We start from the raw sequence: 18,740 nt of genomic DNA on the forward strand, positions 1-18,740 counted from the left end.
GGATGACAGTTCTTTATCAGAGGTGTCCTTTGCAAGTATTTTCTCCCAGTCTATGCTTTGTCCTCTCATTCTCTTGACATTGTCTTTCACCACCAGAAGTTTTTATTTTTAGTGAAGTCCGGCTTGTCAATTATTTCTTTCATGGATCGTGTTTTTGGTATTGTATCTAAAAAGGCATCACCATACCCAAGATCATCTGGGTTTTCTCCTTTGTTATTTTTGAGGAGTTCTAGAGTTTTGTGTTTTATGTTTAGGCCTATGATCCATTTTGGATTAATTTTTGTGAAAGACATAAGGTCTGTTTCAAAATTTATTTTTTCATATATGAATGTTCATTTGTTTCAGCACCATTTGTTGAAAAAACTATATTTGCTCCATTTTATTGCCTTTGCTCCTTTGTCAAAGACTAGTTAGCTGTATTTATGTGAGTCTACTTCTGGGTTCTTAATTCTTTTCTGTTGATCTGTTTGTCTATTATTTTACCATTAACACACTTGATCACTATAGCTTTATAGGAAGCCTTGAAGCCTGTTAGTGTCAGTCCTCTGACTTTGTTCATCTCATTCAATATTGTGTTGATGATTCTGGGTCTTTTCTTCCCTATACAAACTTTAGAATTAATCTGTACAATAGCTTGCTAGGATTTTGATTGAGGTTACATTGACTCTAAATCTTGATAATACTGAGTCTTCTTATCCAGGAACATTGAATATCTCTCCATTTATTTATTTTTTCTTTGATTTCATTCATCAGAGTTTTGTAGTTTATCTCATATGTATTTTGTTAGAGTTATACATGAGTATTTCATTCTTAGGGGTGCTCATATAAATGATACTATGTTTTTTTTTAAGATTTTATTTATTTGACAGACAGAGATCACAAGTAGGCAGAGAGGCAGGTAGAGAGAGAGAGGAGAAAGCAGGCTCCCTGCTGAGCAGAGAGCCGGATGTGGGGCTCGATCCCAGGACCCTGGGATCATGACCTGAGCCAAAGGCAGAGGCTTTAACCCACTGAGCCACCCAGGCGCCCCTGGTATTATGTTTTTGATTTATAACTCCACTTATTCATTGTTGGTATATAGGAAAGCAATTGAATTTGGTACATTTACCTTGTATCCTGCAATCTTGCAAAAATCACTTTTTAGTTCCAGGAGTGTTTTGGTTGATTCTTCCAGATTTTCCACACAAATGATCATGTCGTCTGTAAAGAAAGACAGTTTTATGTCTACTTTCCCAATCTGTACACATTTTCTTTTCTTTTTTTCTTCTTTTCTTGTCTTATTGCATTAGCAAGGACTTCCAGTACCATGTTAGAGGAAAGATTACATAGTTTTTCAAAATTCTGGTTAGAGGTTATATGAGCAGAAATGTTTGCAGACCACTTATCTAAACTAGCATATGGTCAAGCCAGCCCTGAGTTCCCTGTCTTTCTCAGCTCTAAAGCTCAAAGCTCATTAAATAAAGCTCTATATCATCTCCAGGTAATGCATGGTTTGCTGTTTTCCTGACTCTCCCATCTCCAAATTAACAAAAGTATCAACATGCCTCACCTCTCATAACACAGGTTTCACCAGTTGGCAGTCATAGTCTTCCTTAAAAGCCATTTTTGTTAAAAAAGAAATATGTATTAAAATAAACCGTTTTGTTAAAATAAACAACTCCTTACTATGGTTCAAATGCAAAAGACCATAAAACTTAGCCTCACCTTCCTCCTAGAGATCGTTCTGGAGTACAATATTAGAGCCTAAAATATAACTAAATTATAAAGAAAGAAGTGAATATAACCACTTTGGTAGAAGGACATTTTGGATGGATGATTGTTGTCCATTCTGCATAGCCCTTAAACCCAGCCAACCTGAGTAAGGTTTGGTTAGGCCTTTGGCACCTTTGTGCAAATTTAAAGAAGGTGGTCTTCCCCCCACCCTCATTGCTCTGCCCCTGGAGATACATCATGCCTCTTTGGCGTGTGAGGTAGAGACTGCATTGCAGCTACCACATCTGAATTCAGCTAGTTGTCCTTGTACAAACACATACAGTGACTCCTTGTCAGCCAGCCAAGAAGAGAATGTGGAAGAGTAGCACTTTTCTGGGTTAATTACCTTGGACCTTTCCCCCTTTGTTCCAAACCCATTTGCATTTATTATTCCTGCACTTCTGTTCCTGGATGAAAGCTTCCATATTTCCTCCTGAACCCTATTTGGAATCTCCTAGCTTTCCTTCCTGGCTTCTCGACTTTGGCTTTCCGTGTGGTTCCCTGTCCTGCTCACTCCTTTGGTTTTAGCTCCCCCCGGCCTCTCAGGGGACAGGTTCTCCACTAGAGCCTCTCAGGCCTCACCTCCAACACCTGTTTCCCATCACAGTAGCCTGGACCTTCTCCTGAAGTGGAGTAGGAACAAAGGATTTGAATGAATTCTCAAAAAGTGCTTTAGCTCGTATCTAGCAAGATTACATAGCACTCAACTTTCGACACAAAAATTCCACTTCTAGGAATCTACCCCAGAGAGACAGTATGCAAAAATACAAAAAGATATGCACAGGCTATGCATTGAAGCATTATTTATGATAGCAAAAGATGAGAAGCAATCCAAAATGTCCACAGGTTGAACAAACCATGCTACTAAAAGATTCTGCATCCAATTCCAATGTGCATGTGTGTTGGGGGATGGGGGCGTTTTCCCACACCAAGAAGCAATTCTCCCATACCAGCTGAGTGTCCTACAATTCAACCCAATTTTGACATATTTACCCAGAGATAGCATCAGTTGCCTTAAGGGCTCAGTCCTACAAGACCGCCCTCTCCCACCTCAAATGCCAGTTGCACTTGTGCTTCTGAAGGACCCACCAGAGATTAGAGGTTCCTAGGACACCTCCCTGCATTCAGTTTGCTGCAGTAGCTCACAGTTCAGTGAAACATTTTACTCACCATTTTACCACTTTATTCTAAACAGAGATGGAACTCAGTTATAGCAGATGGAAGAGATGCTCGGTGCAAGGTATGGAGAAAGGGTGCCGAGCTCCTTTGTCTTCCCTGAGTGGGTCATTCTTTCTAAACCTCCAGTTGTTCGGAAAACTGGAAGCTCCCCCACCCCGTGCTTTAGGATTTTTATGGAGGCTTCATTACATAGGCATGGATGATTCAATCTTTGGCCACTGATGATTGAACTCAACCTCCAGCTCCTCCCCTTCCCCTGCAGGTTGACGGGTGTGGGACAGAAAGTTCCAGCTCTCCAGTCACATGGTTGGCTCCAAGGTCCACCATCCTCCATCCGTAGGTAAGGTCAGAAAGGCACCTCATTAACATAATAAAAGGCACCTTTACAGCTCTCTTCCCTTAGGAAATTCCAAGGAGCTCTGTGCCAGAAAAGAGGACAAAGACCGAATGTATATTTCTTTTAAACTGTATTTATTTTATTTGTTTTAGAGTGAGAGAGAGCAAGCATATGCACATGTGTGAGGTGGGGGAAGGGGCAGGGGAGAGAAGAATTGGAAGCAGGGTCCATGCCCAGCACGGAGCTCAATCCGGGGCTTGATCTCATGATCGAGATCATGACCTGAGCCGAAGAAATCAAGAGCCGTATGCTCAACCAATTAAGCCACCCAGGCACCCCCCAAATACATATATACCTTACTATAAATTACAATATCACAGGCACATCCACACAATAGTATAATATGCAGCTGGAAGAAAACAAAGAATATCTCTGAAAAAAGAGCAAAGTGCAAAACTATGCGCAGTGTGCTATCATTTTTTTACAGTGCAAGTGTGAATATAAAAACTATCGACATATATTATGTGTAGAGAGAGGGTGGGAATAGGATGGAGAGGACAGGGCTGAAAACTAGAATTCAACGAATGTGTCTTATTTGTAGATTTGTTTGTAAATTTGGTGTTGGAACCATGTAAATATTTCATAAAATTATAATCCAAAATTAAATCAAAATGAAATAAACTAAAAGCAAGCCTCCAAAATTGAAAGCAAAATGAAACCAATGAATCTAGTGGTGTGTTCAGCTGATGCTTTATTCACACAGAGATAAGTTATTTCAAATTATTATTTTTTTAAAGCTGTCATTAACACAACATCAAAGTTAGCATCTTGACCGTTTTAAGTGCACGGTTCAGTAGTGTTAAGTACATTCACATTGTTGTACAACAAATCTCCAGAACTATTTCATCTTACAAAACTGAAATCCTATACCCACTAAACAACTCCCCATTTTTTCATCGCAGCCCATGGAAACTACTCTTCCACTTTGTTTCTATGAATTTGACTTCATTAGATGTCTCATGTAAGTAGCTGTCTTTTTGTGACTGGATTATTTCATTTATCATGATGTCCTCAAGATTCATCTATTTTGGGGGCCTGGGTGGCTCAGTGGGTCTGCCTTCAGCTCAGGTCATGATCTCAGGGTCCTGGGACTGAGCCCCGCATCTGGATCTCTGCTCAGCAGGGAGCCTGCTTCTCCCTTTCTCTCTGCCTGCCTCTCTGCCTACTTGCGATCTCTGTCTGTCAAATAAATAAATAAAATCTTTAAAAAAAAAAAGATTCGGGACGCCTGGGTGGCTCAGTTGGTTAAGCAGCTGCCTTCGGCTCAGGTCATGATCCCAGCGTCCTGGGATCGAGTCCCACATCGGGCTCCTTGCTCGTCAGGAAACCTGCTTCTCCCTCTGCCTCTGCCTGCCATTCTGTCTGCCTGTGCTCACTCTCTCCCTCTCTCTCTCTGACAAATAAATAAATAAAATCTTAAAAAAAAAAAAAAGATTCATCTATGTTGCCTCATGCAACAGGATTTCCTTCCTTTTTAGGCTGAATAGTATTCCACTATAGATGTCATATTTTGTTTCTCCTTTTGTTTATCAAAGGACATTTGTGTTGCTTCCTTTTCCTGGATATTATGAATAATGCTGTTGTGGATGCAGGTGTACAAACATCTCTGAGATCATGCATTCAGTTCTTCTGGATATATAACCAGAGTTGAGATTGCTGGATCATATGGTAATTTTAGTTCTAATTTTTTTAGGCACTGCCATACTGTTTTTCATAGAGGCTACCCCATTTTACATTCCCATCAATAGTGCTTAAAGATTCCAACTTGTTGGGGTGCCTAGGTGGCTCAGTGGGTTAAGCCTCTGCCTTCAGCTCAGGTCATGGTCTCAGGGTCCTGGGATCCAGCCCCGCATTGGGTTCTCTGCTCAGCGGGGAGCCTCTTTGCCTACTTGTGATCTCTGTCAAATAAATAAAATCTTTGGGGAAAAAAATTCCAATTTGTCCACATCTTTGGCAAACCTCGTTAGTTTTTCTCTCTTTCTTTCTCTCCCCCGATCTTTCTTTTGCAGTAGCCATCCTAAGGACTGTGAGGTGGTATCTCACTGTGGTTTTGATTTGCAGTTCTTTAATGGTTAGTGATGTTGAACTTGTTGGTCATTTATGTATCAGCTTTGGACAAATGTTTGTTCAGATTCTTTGAACATTTTTTATTTGGGTTATTTGTTTTTTGTTGTTGAGTTGTAGGAGTTCTTATATATCTGTTTTGGATATTCACCCCTTATCAGATATATTATTTGCAAATATTTTTCCCCCTTCCATGGGTCGCCTTTTCACTCTGTTGATTGTGACCTTTATGCACAGAATTTTTAAGTTTGATATGGCCCTGTTTGTCTATTTCTTAATTTGTTATCTGTGCTTTGGGTGTCATATCCAAAAAATCATTGCCAAAATCCAAAGTCATGAAGTTTCCCCCTCTGTTATTCTCTTCTAGGAATTATATAGTTTTAGGTTTAATGTTTAAATCTTTAATCCATTTTGAGTTAATCTTTGTATAAGGTGTAAGGTAAAGGTCCCATTTTGCATGTGAATAACTAAATTTCGCAACATCATTTGTGGAAGAAGCTGTCTTTTCCCCACTGAGTGGTCTTGGCACCCTCCTTGAAGATTATTTGACCATATGCATAAGGGTTTATTTCAGGGCTCTCTATTCTGTTCTGTTGATCTGTATGGCTGTCCTTTTTGCCACCACTACACTATTTGCTGACTAGCTTTGTAAGATGTTTTGAAATCAGGAAGTGTGAGACCTCGAGCTTTGTCATATTTTTCAGAGTCTCTTGAGATTCCTGATGAATTTTAGGTTTTTTTTTTTCCTATTTCTTCAAAAAGCACTGTTAGAGGGATGCCTAGATGGCTCAGTCTATTAGGTGTCTGCCTTTAGCTCAGGTCATGATCCCAGGGTCTTGGGAATGAGACCCACATTTGGAATCCTTGCTCAGCAGGGAGCCTGCTTCTCCTTCTGCTTGTGCACTCTCCCTCTCTTTCTGACAAATAAATAAATAAAATCTTAAAAGAAAAAGAAAGAATTTCTTTTTAAAAGCCCTGTTGGAATTTTTTTTTAAAGATTTTATTTATTTATTTGACAGAGAGAGATCACAAGTAGACGGAGAGGAAGGCAGAGAGAGAGAGAGAGGGAAGCAGGCTTCCTGCTGAGCAGAGAGCCCGATGTGGGACTCGATCCCAGGACCCTGAGATCATGACCTGAGCCGAAGGCAGCGGCTCAAAGGCAGCGGCTCAACCCACTGAGCCACCCAGGCGCCCCCCTGTTGGAATTTTGATAGGGATTGTGGTGGATCAGGAGATCATTTTGTATTATGAAATTATTTTAAAACACAGAAATATTATACATTGCTTGTGAGATATAGCTTAAAGACAGAAAGCAATTGCAAATAATCCTTCATTTTGTTTTGCAATCATATTGTTACAATATTTAACTTTTTATCCCCAAACCCTTATATATAATAAATATAAAGAAAAAATAGAATAAGGAAAATATAGAATAAAGCAAATAAATATGTTAATGTTGTTAGAAACTAAGATTTTTATTTTATTTTTTACCAAGCTTTTAAAATGTGGTATAAATATAAAATAAAAAAGCTAATCCTAAATTGTATGAAATTAGTATAAACTCAGATATATATTTATATTTTATATATATATGTTTTTTAAATTTTTTTTTAAGATTTTATTTATTTATTTGTCAGAGAGAGAGAGAGGGAGAGAGAGCGAGCACAGGCAGACAGAATGGCAGGCAGAGGCAGAGGGAGAAGCAGGCTCCCGGATGAGCAAGGAGCCCGATGTGGGACTCGATCCCAGGACGCTGGGATCATGACCCGAGCCAAAGGCAGCTGCTTAACCAGCTGAGCCACCCAGGCGTCCCTATGTTTTTTTAATTTTAAAGATTTTATTTATTTATTTGACAGAGAGGGAGACAGACACAGAGGGAACACAAGCAGGGGGGAGCAGGGGGGAGCGGGAGAGGAAGAAGGAAGCTTCCCACCATGCAGGGATCCCCGTGTGGGGCTCGATGTGGGGCTCAATCCCAGCACCCCAGGTTCATGACCTGAGCCGAAGCCAGACGCTTAACTGACTGAGCCACCCAGGTGCCCCTATATTTTATATATTTTTAATTAAATATATATTTTAAGTATGTGTTTATATATTTAAGCATGTATTTAAAAATAGACTTATACATTTAATATTATATATATACAATATTATATTTTATATAATATTTACTATTTAAATTTTTATAATATATATAATATTTACTTTTTTTTTTAAGATTTTATTTATTTATTTGTCAGAGAGAGAGAGAGAGAGAGAGATCACAAGTAGGCAGAGAGGCAGGCAGAGACAGAGGGAGAAGCATGTTCCCTGCCGAGCAAGGAGCCCGATGTGGGACTCTATCCCAGGACGCTGGGATCATGACCTGAGCCGAAGGCAGCCGCTTAACCAACTGAGCCACCCAGGCGTCCCGACTTTTTTTTTTTTAACAAACATTTTTCCGGCATCACCTACAGAGGAAGTCTAGAAACCACCCCAGTGGCTATAATCATTCCTAGTCAAATTTGTGGTCTCTATATACCGTTTCCCCCTGAAAGTTTTCTTGCAGAAACTGCTAAGTCTGGGTTTAGCAGGAAATAACAATGGTAGCTTGGGACATTTTGTCATAGCCCAAAGCAAGGAAACTAAGATTACCAGTGGTTCTCTCTGAGGGGATAATGGGATAATTATGCATATCCTGTATGATTGTAGGATAAATTATGGGATAATTTAAGTATTAGAAAAAAATTAGAAACACATCAAGTATATTAATATTCATCAATTCATAATGACCTTTAAAAAAAGATGATTCAGGGGCGCCTGGGTGGCTCAGTGGGTTAAAGCCTCTGCCTTCAGCTCAGGTCATGATCCCAGGGTCCTGGGATCGAGCCCCACATCGGGCTCTCTGCTCGGCAGGGAGCCCGCTTCCTCCTCTCTCTCTCTGCCTGCCTCGCTGCCTACCTGTGATCTCTATCTGTCAAATAAAAAAAAAAATCTTTATTAAAAAAAAAAAGATGATTCATTGGTTACCTTTTGTGGAGGCTAGGGAGTTGAGTGAAATATGAAATTCTCTACATAAAGGCAAAGAATCGAACCCTTGCCTCTCTGGTATGAACTTCACCTTGGGATCACTGAACTGTATTTCCTTATACAAGAATTCCAACTCATAAACGTAGGAGAAATGATGGAATTGATCTACCACCCGTTTTCAGTTCCTAACGAAATAATGGATCTAGACAATGACCATCAACAGGTAATTGCTAAAAATATTTGATCAAAAACTGATGAGAACTTTGTAACAGATGAGTCAGGCTGACATCATCTGAAATCACTGGCCAGTCTTGACAGCATAAAAAGAAAAACCAGAAATTAAGTGCCTCCTGATACTTGCAAATTGAAAGTACATATCACTTAGGAGGTCTTCTGGCCAAAAATGTGAACCTGGATCTTAGGAAACCTGTAAAGTTTTAGAGATTAAATGAAGTCTGAAGATTTGCTTCCAAATGAGCCAGTGGTGGGGAGGGAGTGCAGACAAGACAAGATAGGCCATCTTGATAGTTGCTGGAACTAGACAATGAGCACATGGAAATTCATCCTGTCATCTCTCAAGTGATGTGTATGTTTTTACATTTCCAAAATAAAAAGGGGTTTTAGTATGTGGACTCAATCACATTTTTCTAGTCGGAAAAAACCATCTGGATTTCTTGCTTGCTCTAACCTGTCTCAGAAATTCTTCCTCTGAGGTTTCCCTTGTTACTTTATTTTACAATGACCTGTGTAAATACTAGCTAGAAGAGGATTAGCCATATACAAGAAGGATTGGTTAAATATTCAGATTGGGTTGCTCAGGGAGGCCTTTACAATTAGCAGTTATTGAGCCTCAGATAAAGCTAATTGGCCACAGTGCAAAGCTGAGGGAGGCCTTCCAACAGCATTAAGAATCTCTGCTCCTGGGCACCTGGGCGGCTCAGTGGGTTAAGCGGCTGCCTTTGTCTCGGGTCATGATCTCAGGGTCCTGGGACCAAGCCCCGCATCAGGCTCTCTGCTTAGCAGGGAGCCTGCTTCCCTCTCTCTGCCTGCCTCTCTGTCTACTTGTGATCTCTCTCTGTCAAATAAATAAAATTAAAAAAAAAAAAAAAGAATCTCTGTTCCTTTGCATGAACAAAGATAACAAGGGGCATTAACAGTTACTGACATCATTCTTCTGCATTTTAAAATACATATGCATGATTACTTATTGTCTAATTCCCACTAGATGTAAGCTCCAGGAAAGTGATATATTTTTTTAATTTTTCATTTTTTAAATTTCTTTTCAGTGTACCAGAATTCATTGTTTATGCACCACACCCGGTGCTCCATGCAATACGTGTCCTCCACAATACCCACCACCAGGCTCACCCAACCTCCCATTCCCCGCCCCTTCAAAAACCTCAGAATGTTTTTCAGAGTCCATAGTCTCTCGTGGTTCATCTCCCCTTCCAATTTCCCTCAACTTCCTTCTCCATCTCTCCATGTCCTCCGTGTTATTTCTTATGCTCCACAAATAAGTGAAACCATATGATAATTGACTCTCTCTGCTTGACTTATTTCACTCAGCATAATCTCTTCCAGTCCCATCCATGTTGCTACAAAAGTTGGGTATTCATTCTTTCCGATGGAGTCATAATACTCCATGGTATATATGGACCACATCTTCCTTATCCATTTGTCCGTTGAAAGGCATATTGGTTCTTTCCACAGTTTGGTGACCATGGCCATTGCTGCTATGAACATTGGGGTACAGATGGCCCTTCTTTTCACTATATCTGTATCTTTGGGGTACTCAGTAGTGCAATTGCGGGGTCATAGGAAAGCTCTATTTTTAATTTTTTGAGGAATCTCCACACTGTTTTCCAAAGAGGCTGCACCAACTTGCATTCCCACCACAGTGTAAGAGCGTTCCCCTTTCTCCACATCCCCTCCAACACACGTTGTTTACTGTCTTGTTAATTTTGGCCATTCTAACTGGTGTAAGGTGGTATCTCAATGTGGTTTTAATTTGAATCTCCCCAATGGCTAGTGATGATGAACATTTTTTCATGTGTCTGATAGCCATTTGTATGTCTTCATTGGAGAAGTGTCTGTTCATGTCTTCTGACCATTATTTGACATGATTATCTGTTTTGTGTTAGTTTGAGAAGTTCTTTATAGATCCTGGATATTAGCCTTTTGTCTGTACTGTCATTTGGAAAGTGATATTTTTTACCCATTGTACCCCTAGTGTCTAAAATGTTACCTACTATAATATACATAGTTTAAGTATTCTATTGTGTTTTCACTTTAAAAATTTACATAATTTCAGATACGTTCTTACGTAGAATAACAATACCCTATTCTTTCGTTAACATACCATCGTCTGCCAAGTCTTTCAAGAGAAGTAGTTTAAAAATAGGACAGCATCTCATTCTCGGGCCATTGGGATGAATTGATTTAATTTATATTCCTCTGCAGATCTTTCATGTCTTCAAGGTTCTTTTATTTTATGACAAAACCATAGTTCTAGAAGCTTGTTCCTCACACCTGAAAAGACTGGATAAGGAACATGATCCTGTAGAACAGAAGAGGTAAGCCTGATAAATCTGAACACAGTGGGGTCTGAAGGTTGGGAAAAAAGGCTGAGTGCTCATGCGTGGCGTTAGTAGTGGGATGTGAGAGAGATTAGTTCAAAGCAAGAGAATTCAAAGAAGAAATGAGTCCATTTACATTTATTGTATAAGCAATATAAGTGCTGTGGTTTCATGAAGAATGTACTCCTGGAGTACCTGGCTGGCTCGGTCCATAGAGCATACAACTCTTGATCCTGGGGTCATGAGTTCGAGCCCCACAGTGGGTATAGAGGTTACTAAAAAAAAAAAAAAAAATCAAAATAATGCATTCCTAAAGACAGCATCATTTAAAATCTGCATAATTCAGGACTAATTTTCTCACGGGACTAGATGAAAAGCAGGTGTATGTTCTTATAAATCTGTAACTATTGTGGCAGATTTTTTTTAAAAGATTTTATTTATTTGACACACACACAGATCACAAGTACACAGAAAGGCAGGCAGAGAGAGAGGGGGAAGCAGGCTCCCTGCTATCCCAGACCCTGAGATCATGACCTGAGCCGAAGGCAGAGGCTCAACCCACTGAGCCACCCAGGTACCCTGTGGCAGATTTTTTTAAAATAGTGCTTTTATATATATCATTATTCTTGCTAGAATATATCATTATTCTTGTTCTAGAGTTTTGACTTCTAAATGCACAGTGTGATCTATCAAAGTTTATTTAATTTAATTTAATTTATTTATTTATTTGACAGAGATCACAAGTAGGCAGAGAGGTAGGCAGAGAGAGAGGAGGAAGCAGGCTCCCCAATGAGCAGGGAGACTGATGCGGGGCTCCATCCCAGGACACTGGGATCATGACCTGAGCTGAAGGCAGAGGTTTTAACCCACTGAACCACCCAGGCGCCCCATCAAAGTTTTTACTTAAAGTTCTTTACAGTGTTTTAGCACACCTGACTTGTATTCCAAAATTATTGATTTGAGGTCTATTTTCCCAGCCATGGCACCACCATCCAATCAATGCTTGGAGATTAAAAAATTTTAATTATAATACAAAAACACAGCAACACAATAACAAACAAAATCACCACCAGAAGTGGTGTAAAACACCATCTGTAAACAACACGATTCACATCATTAACAAACTGTGGCAGGTGTTTCTTTCTAAGGTGTTAATCCTACTAAGGAACCAGAAGAGCATACAGTTTCAACTCATAAAACTAAAATTATTTTTTACTGCTTTTTAAAAAAGTGTTAATCCTACTAGTAAGGAACCAGAAGATCATACAATTTCAACTCATAAAACTAAAATTATTTTTTACTGCTTTTTAAAAAAGTGTTAATCCTACTAGTAAGGAACCAGAAGATCATACAATTTCAACTCATAAAACTAAAATTATTTTTTACTGCTTTTTAAAAAATTGGGGCACTATACATTTGTTCACATTTTGCTTCTAAGACACTATTTTTATATCGTACACATTCTAAATTGGCAGCCCCTCTTAAGTGTGTCTTCTTGAGTGAGGAAAGAGGTCAATAAAGTGATGAAAAGACATTGATGCAACTAGAAACAATCCCTTCAGCTTTGGAACTCTAAGGCAACTGTCTGCAAATAATTTGTAACATCTATGTTATTGTTTTGAACTGATATTCTGAATGTTTATTGCTGTGTTTTGGGGGCAAAATCATCTCAAGAACCACTCTTGTAATTATCCCCTGTCTCCTCCATCATTAGCGTTCTCCGCTATACTGTATCATTCATAGGAGTAGAGTCAGTAGTGTGGTGGTAAATGTTTAATATCCAGCTTTGGGGGGTAGGGTGAGTGGGGGAAAGCCTTAGATGGTAGTGGTGTGGTGTAAATACTTCCACTCGTGGCCAATTTCAAGATACCAGCATGGAAATGAGGTGCAAAATTGGGTCTCCCAAGCCAGTATGATCCAGCTCCAATATATCCCTGAAAATGTTCTTCAAACCTCAGTTGATAACGCGCTAATGGGTCTTGCAAACATTTTAGTGGCAGCATTTTTTAAATGAAAAATTAGAGTGCTTTGCATAACAAGAGTATTGTTTTGCAAAGTTTTTTTTTTCATAATTTTAAATATGTATGCGACAAGTCACATTGTACACGTAGTTCTTACTGTGGCTTACTCAATTGAGTCTACAAGGCACCACTGTAGTATCTTCTTTTTTTAAAGATTTAATTAATTTATTTGAGAGAGAGAGCGCGCACAAGTGTGCATGAAATGGGGGTGGGAGGGGAGGGGAGGGGAGTGCGTGACGTGAGGTGGGAGAGTGGGAAGGAGGGGCAAAGGGAGAGCGAGAGACAAGCAGACTCCACGCCGATTGCTTGAACATGAAATCTTTGCGGTGCCTAATAGAAAACAGATGGCAGGCAGCCAGCTGTTCAAGTAGCTTACATAACTTGATTTGCATTTGTTTTTACAGCAAACCAGCGGCCAGTGTGGGTCCCTGAGAAATCGGTTATTTACTGGACATCTAAGTCTGCTCGTAACTGTGCCCCATCCTGCTGGCACTGTGCCCTAGGGGAGGCGTGTAACTTAGAAAACCAACTCGTCAAGTATTTGACGAGTCGTCCACAGCTGCGGCAAGTCCAAGTTAAAGTAGCCCGACGCAGCGCGCGGGGCTGGGCGCCGTGCAGCAGCAGTACCGAACCCGCTCCCCGCCCATGTCACGGGTACCCAGGTTGTGTACGGGCAAAAAGGGGTGCCTCCAGGTCGGGTTATCTTTCACAGCACCATCTGCACTCTGACCCGAGGCAGAGGCCGGGGCACGTGCGCGGGCGGAACACGCGGGGCCCAGGGGGCTCCAGTTTTCTCCTTTCCAGCCCATTTCCCCGCCCTCCCACCCCAACCACGGGGCAGGCCAGCCGGGCATAGGCAGGCGGGCGCGCTCAGGAATTTTTAAAACACACCCTGCTGTTCTCCCTCACCGTCCGGCCGCAGCAAGCCGAGGGCGGAAGGTCCGCCTGGGGGCGATCCGCGGCCACAGGCGCGCAGCAGACACACAGAGGCTGGCTCGCCAGCGACGCCCTCCCGGGCCTGCGAACCGCGAAACGGAGGCGGACTGACTCCTCTGGCTTGCCGTAGTCGCCCACGCCTCACCGGGTCCCCGGGACGCGCTGCGGCAGAAGAGCAGCCCGGTGCGCGTCGGACGCCTGCGACGCCAGTCCCGGGGTGAGTCGGCCGACCGCGGTTCGCTGGGGGCGCGGCGGCAGAGGAGGGGCCGCGGACTTCGCCGTCTGCGAGTCGGAGTTTGGTGTCTGGGACGTCTGGGGGGCACCCGTTCCACAGCTTCTCTCCGCGGCCGCGTGGGGCGGGGTGGCGGGAGGCTCCCGGGAGGGACTCGCCGCGGGACCTGTAGTCCGGGCCTCCCTGCTGCGGCTGCCGGCTGCCCCGCCGCAGACCCTCCCCTCCGTACCTGCTGGCTTCCAGCCCCAGCCGAGCGCCGCCTGCCCCCGGGGGGTCTGGACACTTGGGGACGGACCTCCTCTGCTCTCCGGACTCTCCGCAGACACCTTCGTTCAAGATGCCGAGTCATTTGCAGCGTTAAAAAGTTGGGAGTGTAGTAGCTTTGACTGTCGGTGAAACGTGATGGTGGCTTTTTGTGAAGCGAATAAACAGCGGGACCCGTCCCTTTGGGAATGACTGGTTTCACGCAAGCCTGTGGTTTAAACTGGGTACTCTCTGGTCTTGATGTAAATTATCAGTGTGGCCGTGGCATCTCTGTCCTTTCTGTTTGCTCGGATTCACCCTTCCTGAATTTGACGGAGCGGAAGGGTTTTGAAGTTTTGACTAATGTCTAAATTGATGGCAGGCTGGGGTTACATTTAGGGGGTAAACCTAGAGGGAGGCAGTATTTTGTTCATAGGAACTCGTAGATGCGGTTACTGCGTATTTGTGGTGCGGTGTAATGATAGTGGGCGGAAGTAAATGTAGGAAGCTTCACTTTCGTTTCTTTTTTAGTTCTGCCCGACGACTTCAAGGCTTCCCTGGAGCTAGTTAATGTGAACTTCTATCAGAGGAGTACTTTTATCTTAATGCGCAGCAGCCCCCGCCCCTCCCCGCGGGTAGTAGTTGTTGTTTTAAGCCACAAGGGAAACTATATCATTGTTATCGAAGGGATTGGGTTTTTTTCTTTTTTTCAGATTTTATTTGTTTATCTATTTGAGAGGGAGAGCGGGAGCATGAGCCCGGGGAAGGGACGGAGGGAGAGGGACAAGCAGACTCTCCGGGGAGCTGGGAGCCCAGATCAGGACCCCAGCCAGAGTCAGAGCTTAACTGACTGAGTCACCCAGGCGCCCTTGGATTTTTTTTCTTTTTGACTTGTTTAATGTGGAGGAGGAAGAGCAATGGCTCCTATTAAAATAAGAGCAAGCATTTATAAAGCACTTACTATTCCACTGTTTTATTAATTCATTTAATCGGAACAAACCTGTAAGGTGAATGCTATTCTTATTCTTACTTTACAGGTGAGAAGAGTTAAATGAGCATCTTTAGTAAATACAGGACTCTTTGCTATTATTTTATTTTTAGTAATAAATTCCAAATTAGAGATTTTCTATGCATGTATTCTAAATTTATTATTTGGTTTTATTTTTGTTTGAGCAACTTTAGGATTTGGGTGGCAAAAATAAGGGACAATTAGTGCTAATTTTGCTTATCACAATTAACGTCGTCTTTCCTCCTGCTGTTACTAATTTGCCTGCATGATCCGATAAACTTGGTCTTTTTTTTAATTGAAGAATAATTGACATATATTGTGTTAGTTTCAGGTGTAACATTGAGTCTGTATTTATAAAGTTTATATACATTATTTATGAAATGATCACAATAAATCTAATGAACATCTACCACCACAAAGTTGTTACAGTATTATTGACTATATGTATATGTAGTAAACGTTGGCTACTATAATGGAACCAACAGGAGTCTGCTCCTTGATGAGTCAGAGATAGAAACTACACCCGGGTGAGTTGTTCCACAAAGGAAGCTTTGTTTGCATCAAATAAGGAGATCCTGGGGAATAACTTTCAAAGCTGGGACTCCCCTAGGCAAGGTGAATGGGTTGTTATGTAAGTGAAGTTTGTGCTTCTCCTGGGTATTATATTAGTATTATAATGAGGTCAAGGTTATTCTGGAGGTCACTCTTTGGTCCATCTGTACAAGCCTGAGTCAGTGGTTTAGGGCCACCAGAGTTCTTCCTCTGGTCATTATTATTTTTATTTATTTATTTGAGAGAGAGAGAATGAGAGGAGAGAGGTCAGCAGGAGAAGCAGACTCCCTGCAGAGCAGGGAGCCATATGCAGGACTCAATCCCAGGACTCCAGGATCAGGACTTGAGTCCAAGGCAGTTGCTTAACCAGCTGAGCCACCCAGGTGCCCCTTTAGTCATTATTGATTGAGATGTTTCCATCATGGGATATTATGCCCACAGGGTCTTTTGCCTGAATTAAGACATAAGCTGTAAAGAAGAGCTTAAGGAAAAATGCAGGATACCAAGGTTGGTGGGTAGAAGGAGGTGGGTGGTAAAGGTCATGTCTTGGGGGTCTAGTTGGTGATGTCACCCTACAAGATTGGTACAATATTAGTGACTATATTCCGCATTATATCCCTTTTATTATTTACTTTATAACTGAAAGATTCTGTCTCTTCATTTCCTTTACCTATTTCCTCCATCCCTCCTACCCCTGTTCCTTCTGGCAACATGAGTCTCTTTTCTGTTTTGTTACATACTTCACTTAGCCTGACACCATCTAGATCCATCTGTGTTTGTTACAAATGTCAAGATTTCATTATTTCTTATGTCTGAGTCATATTCCATTATACAAATAAACCACATCTTTACCAGTTCAACTATGATGGACATTAGGTTGCTTCCATATCTTAGCTATTGTAAATGCTGCTATGAACATAGGATTATATATGCCTTTCCTAATTAGTGTTTTTCATTTTCTTGGGTAAATATCAAGAAGTAGAATTGCTGGACCATATGACGGTTCTATTTTTAATTTTTTGAGGAACTTCCATACTGTTTCCCACAGTGGCTGTACCAGTTTACATTCCCACCATCAGTGCACCAGGGTTCCCTTTTCTCCACATCCTTGTCAACACTTGTAATTTCTTGTCTTTTTGATTTTAGCCATTCTGACAGGTGTGAGGTGATCTCTCATTGTGGTGGTGGTTAGTGATGTTGAGCATTTCCCTGGTGGTTAGTGATGTTGAGCATCTTTTCTTGTACCTGGTGCTTATCTGTATGTCTTCTTTGGAAAAAGGCCTATTCAGATATTCTCATTTTTTAATCATACTGTTTGCTTGAAACTGAGTTGTATTATTTTATGTATTTTGGATGTTTTATGTATGTATTTTATGAATTTTGGTTGTTAACCCTGATTGGGGTATAATTTGCAAATATCTTCTCCCATTCAGTAGGTTTCCCTTCTGTTTTGTTGATGGTTTCCTTCACTATGCAAAAGCTTATTATTTTGTTGTTGGCCCATTTGTTAATGTTTTGTCCTTGCCTGAGGAGACAGAGCCAAAAAGATGCTGTTGACACTGATGTCAAAGAGCTTACTGCCTATGTTGTATGAGTTTTATGGTTTCAGGTCCTATATTTTATAAGTTTTTAATCCGTTTTTAGTTTATCTTTGTATTTGTTACAAGAAAGTGGCCCAGTTTCTCTTTTGCATGTAGCTGTCCACGTTTTCAACGTCAGTTATTAAAGAGACTGTCTTTTCCCCATTGTTGCCTCCTTCGTCGTAAATTAATTGACCATGTAACCATGGGCTTATTTCTGCGCTCTCTGTTGTGTTCTGTTCATCTCTTTGTTTTTTATTACTCTACCTTGTAGTGTACTTCAAAATCTCGGAGAATGATCCCTCCAGCTTTGTTCTTCTTGTCAGGATTGCTTTGGCTATTAGTTTTTTGTTTCTGTTTGTTTGTTCTGTTTGTTCCATACAGATTTTAGGATTATATTTTCTAGTTCTGTGAAAAATGCCATTGCTATTTTGATGGGGATTGCATCAGATCTTTTTTTTTTTAAGATTTTATTTATTTATTTGACAGATCACAGGCAGAGAGAAGAGGCAGGCAGAGAGAGGGGGAAGCAAGGCTCCCCGCCAAGCAGAGAGCCGGATGTAGGGCTCCATCCCATCATGACCTGAGCCCAAGGCAGAGGCTTTAACCTGCTGAGCCACCCAGGTGCCCTGCCTCAGATCTTCTGATTGCTTAGGGTAGTTTGGACATTTTGACATTATTAATTCTTCCAGTCGGTGAACATCGTATATCTTTCTATTTATTTGTGTCCTCTTCAGTTTCTTTCATCAGTGTCTTAGAGTTTTGAGATTCTAGGTCTTTCACCGCCTTGATTAAATTTATCTCTAGGTACTTTATTCTTCTTGATGTAATGGTAAATGGGATTGTTAATATCTGTTTCTGAGAGTTCATTATTAGCGTATAGAAATGTACTCATTTCTGTATACTGGTTTTTATATCCTGCAACTTTACTGAGTTCATTTATTCTAATAGTTTTTTGGTGGAGACTTTAGGGTTTTTTATACATAGTATGTCATCTGCAAATAGCAACAGTTTTACTTCTTCCTGTCCAATTTGGATCCCTTTTATTTCTTTTTCTTGCTTAATGGCTGTGACTAAGACTAGGACTAGTACTGTTTTGAATACAAATGGTGCAAGTGGGCAGATTTGTTCCTGATTTGAGAGAAGCTTTCAGCTTTTCACCATTGAGTAGGTTGTTAGCTGTGGGTTTG

General features: G+C 41.1%; 1 protein-coding gene across 6 annotated transcripts in view; it reads left to right on the forward strand.

Moving 5' to 3' along the window:
* The first annotated feature begins 14,018 nt into the window (after nt 1–14,018).
* Nucleotides 14,019–18,740, forward strand: part of LGALS8 (galectin 8) — a 48,983-nt gene continuing 44,261 nt past the window's right edge. For 2 of the 6 annotated variants that reach the window (XM_047702535.1, XM_047702536.1), the window contains exon 1: nt 14,022–14,151. The gene's annotated coding sequence lies outside the window, so the exon portion shown is untranslated. Of the gene's footprint in view, nt 14,152–18,740 lie in introns of all 6 variants that reach the window. The other 4 variants (XM_047702531.1, XM_047702537.1, XM_047702539.1 and 1 more) reach the window with 4 other exon arrangements.

The sequence above is a fragment of the Lutra lutra genome, chromosome 14, assembly GCF_902655055.1.
Source record: "Lutra lutra chromosome 14, mLutLut1.2, whole genome shotgun sequence".
Taxonomy (NCBI): Eukaryota; Metazoa; Chordata; class Mammalia; order Carnivora; family Mustelidae; genus Lutra; species Lutra lutra.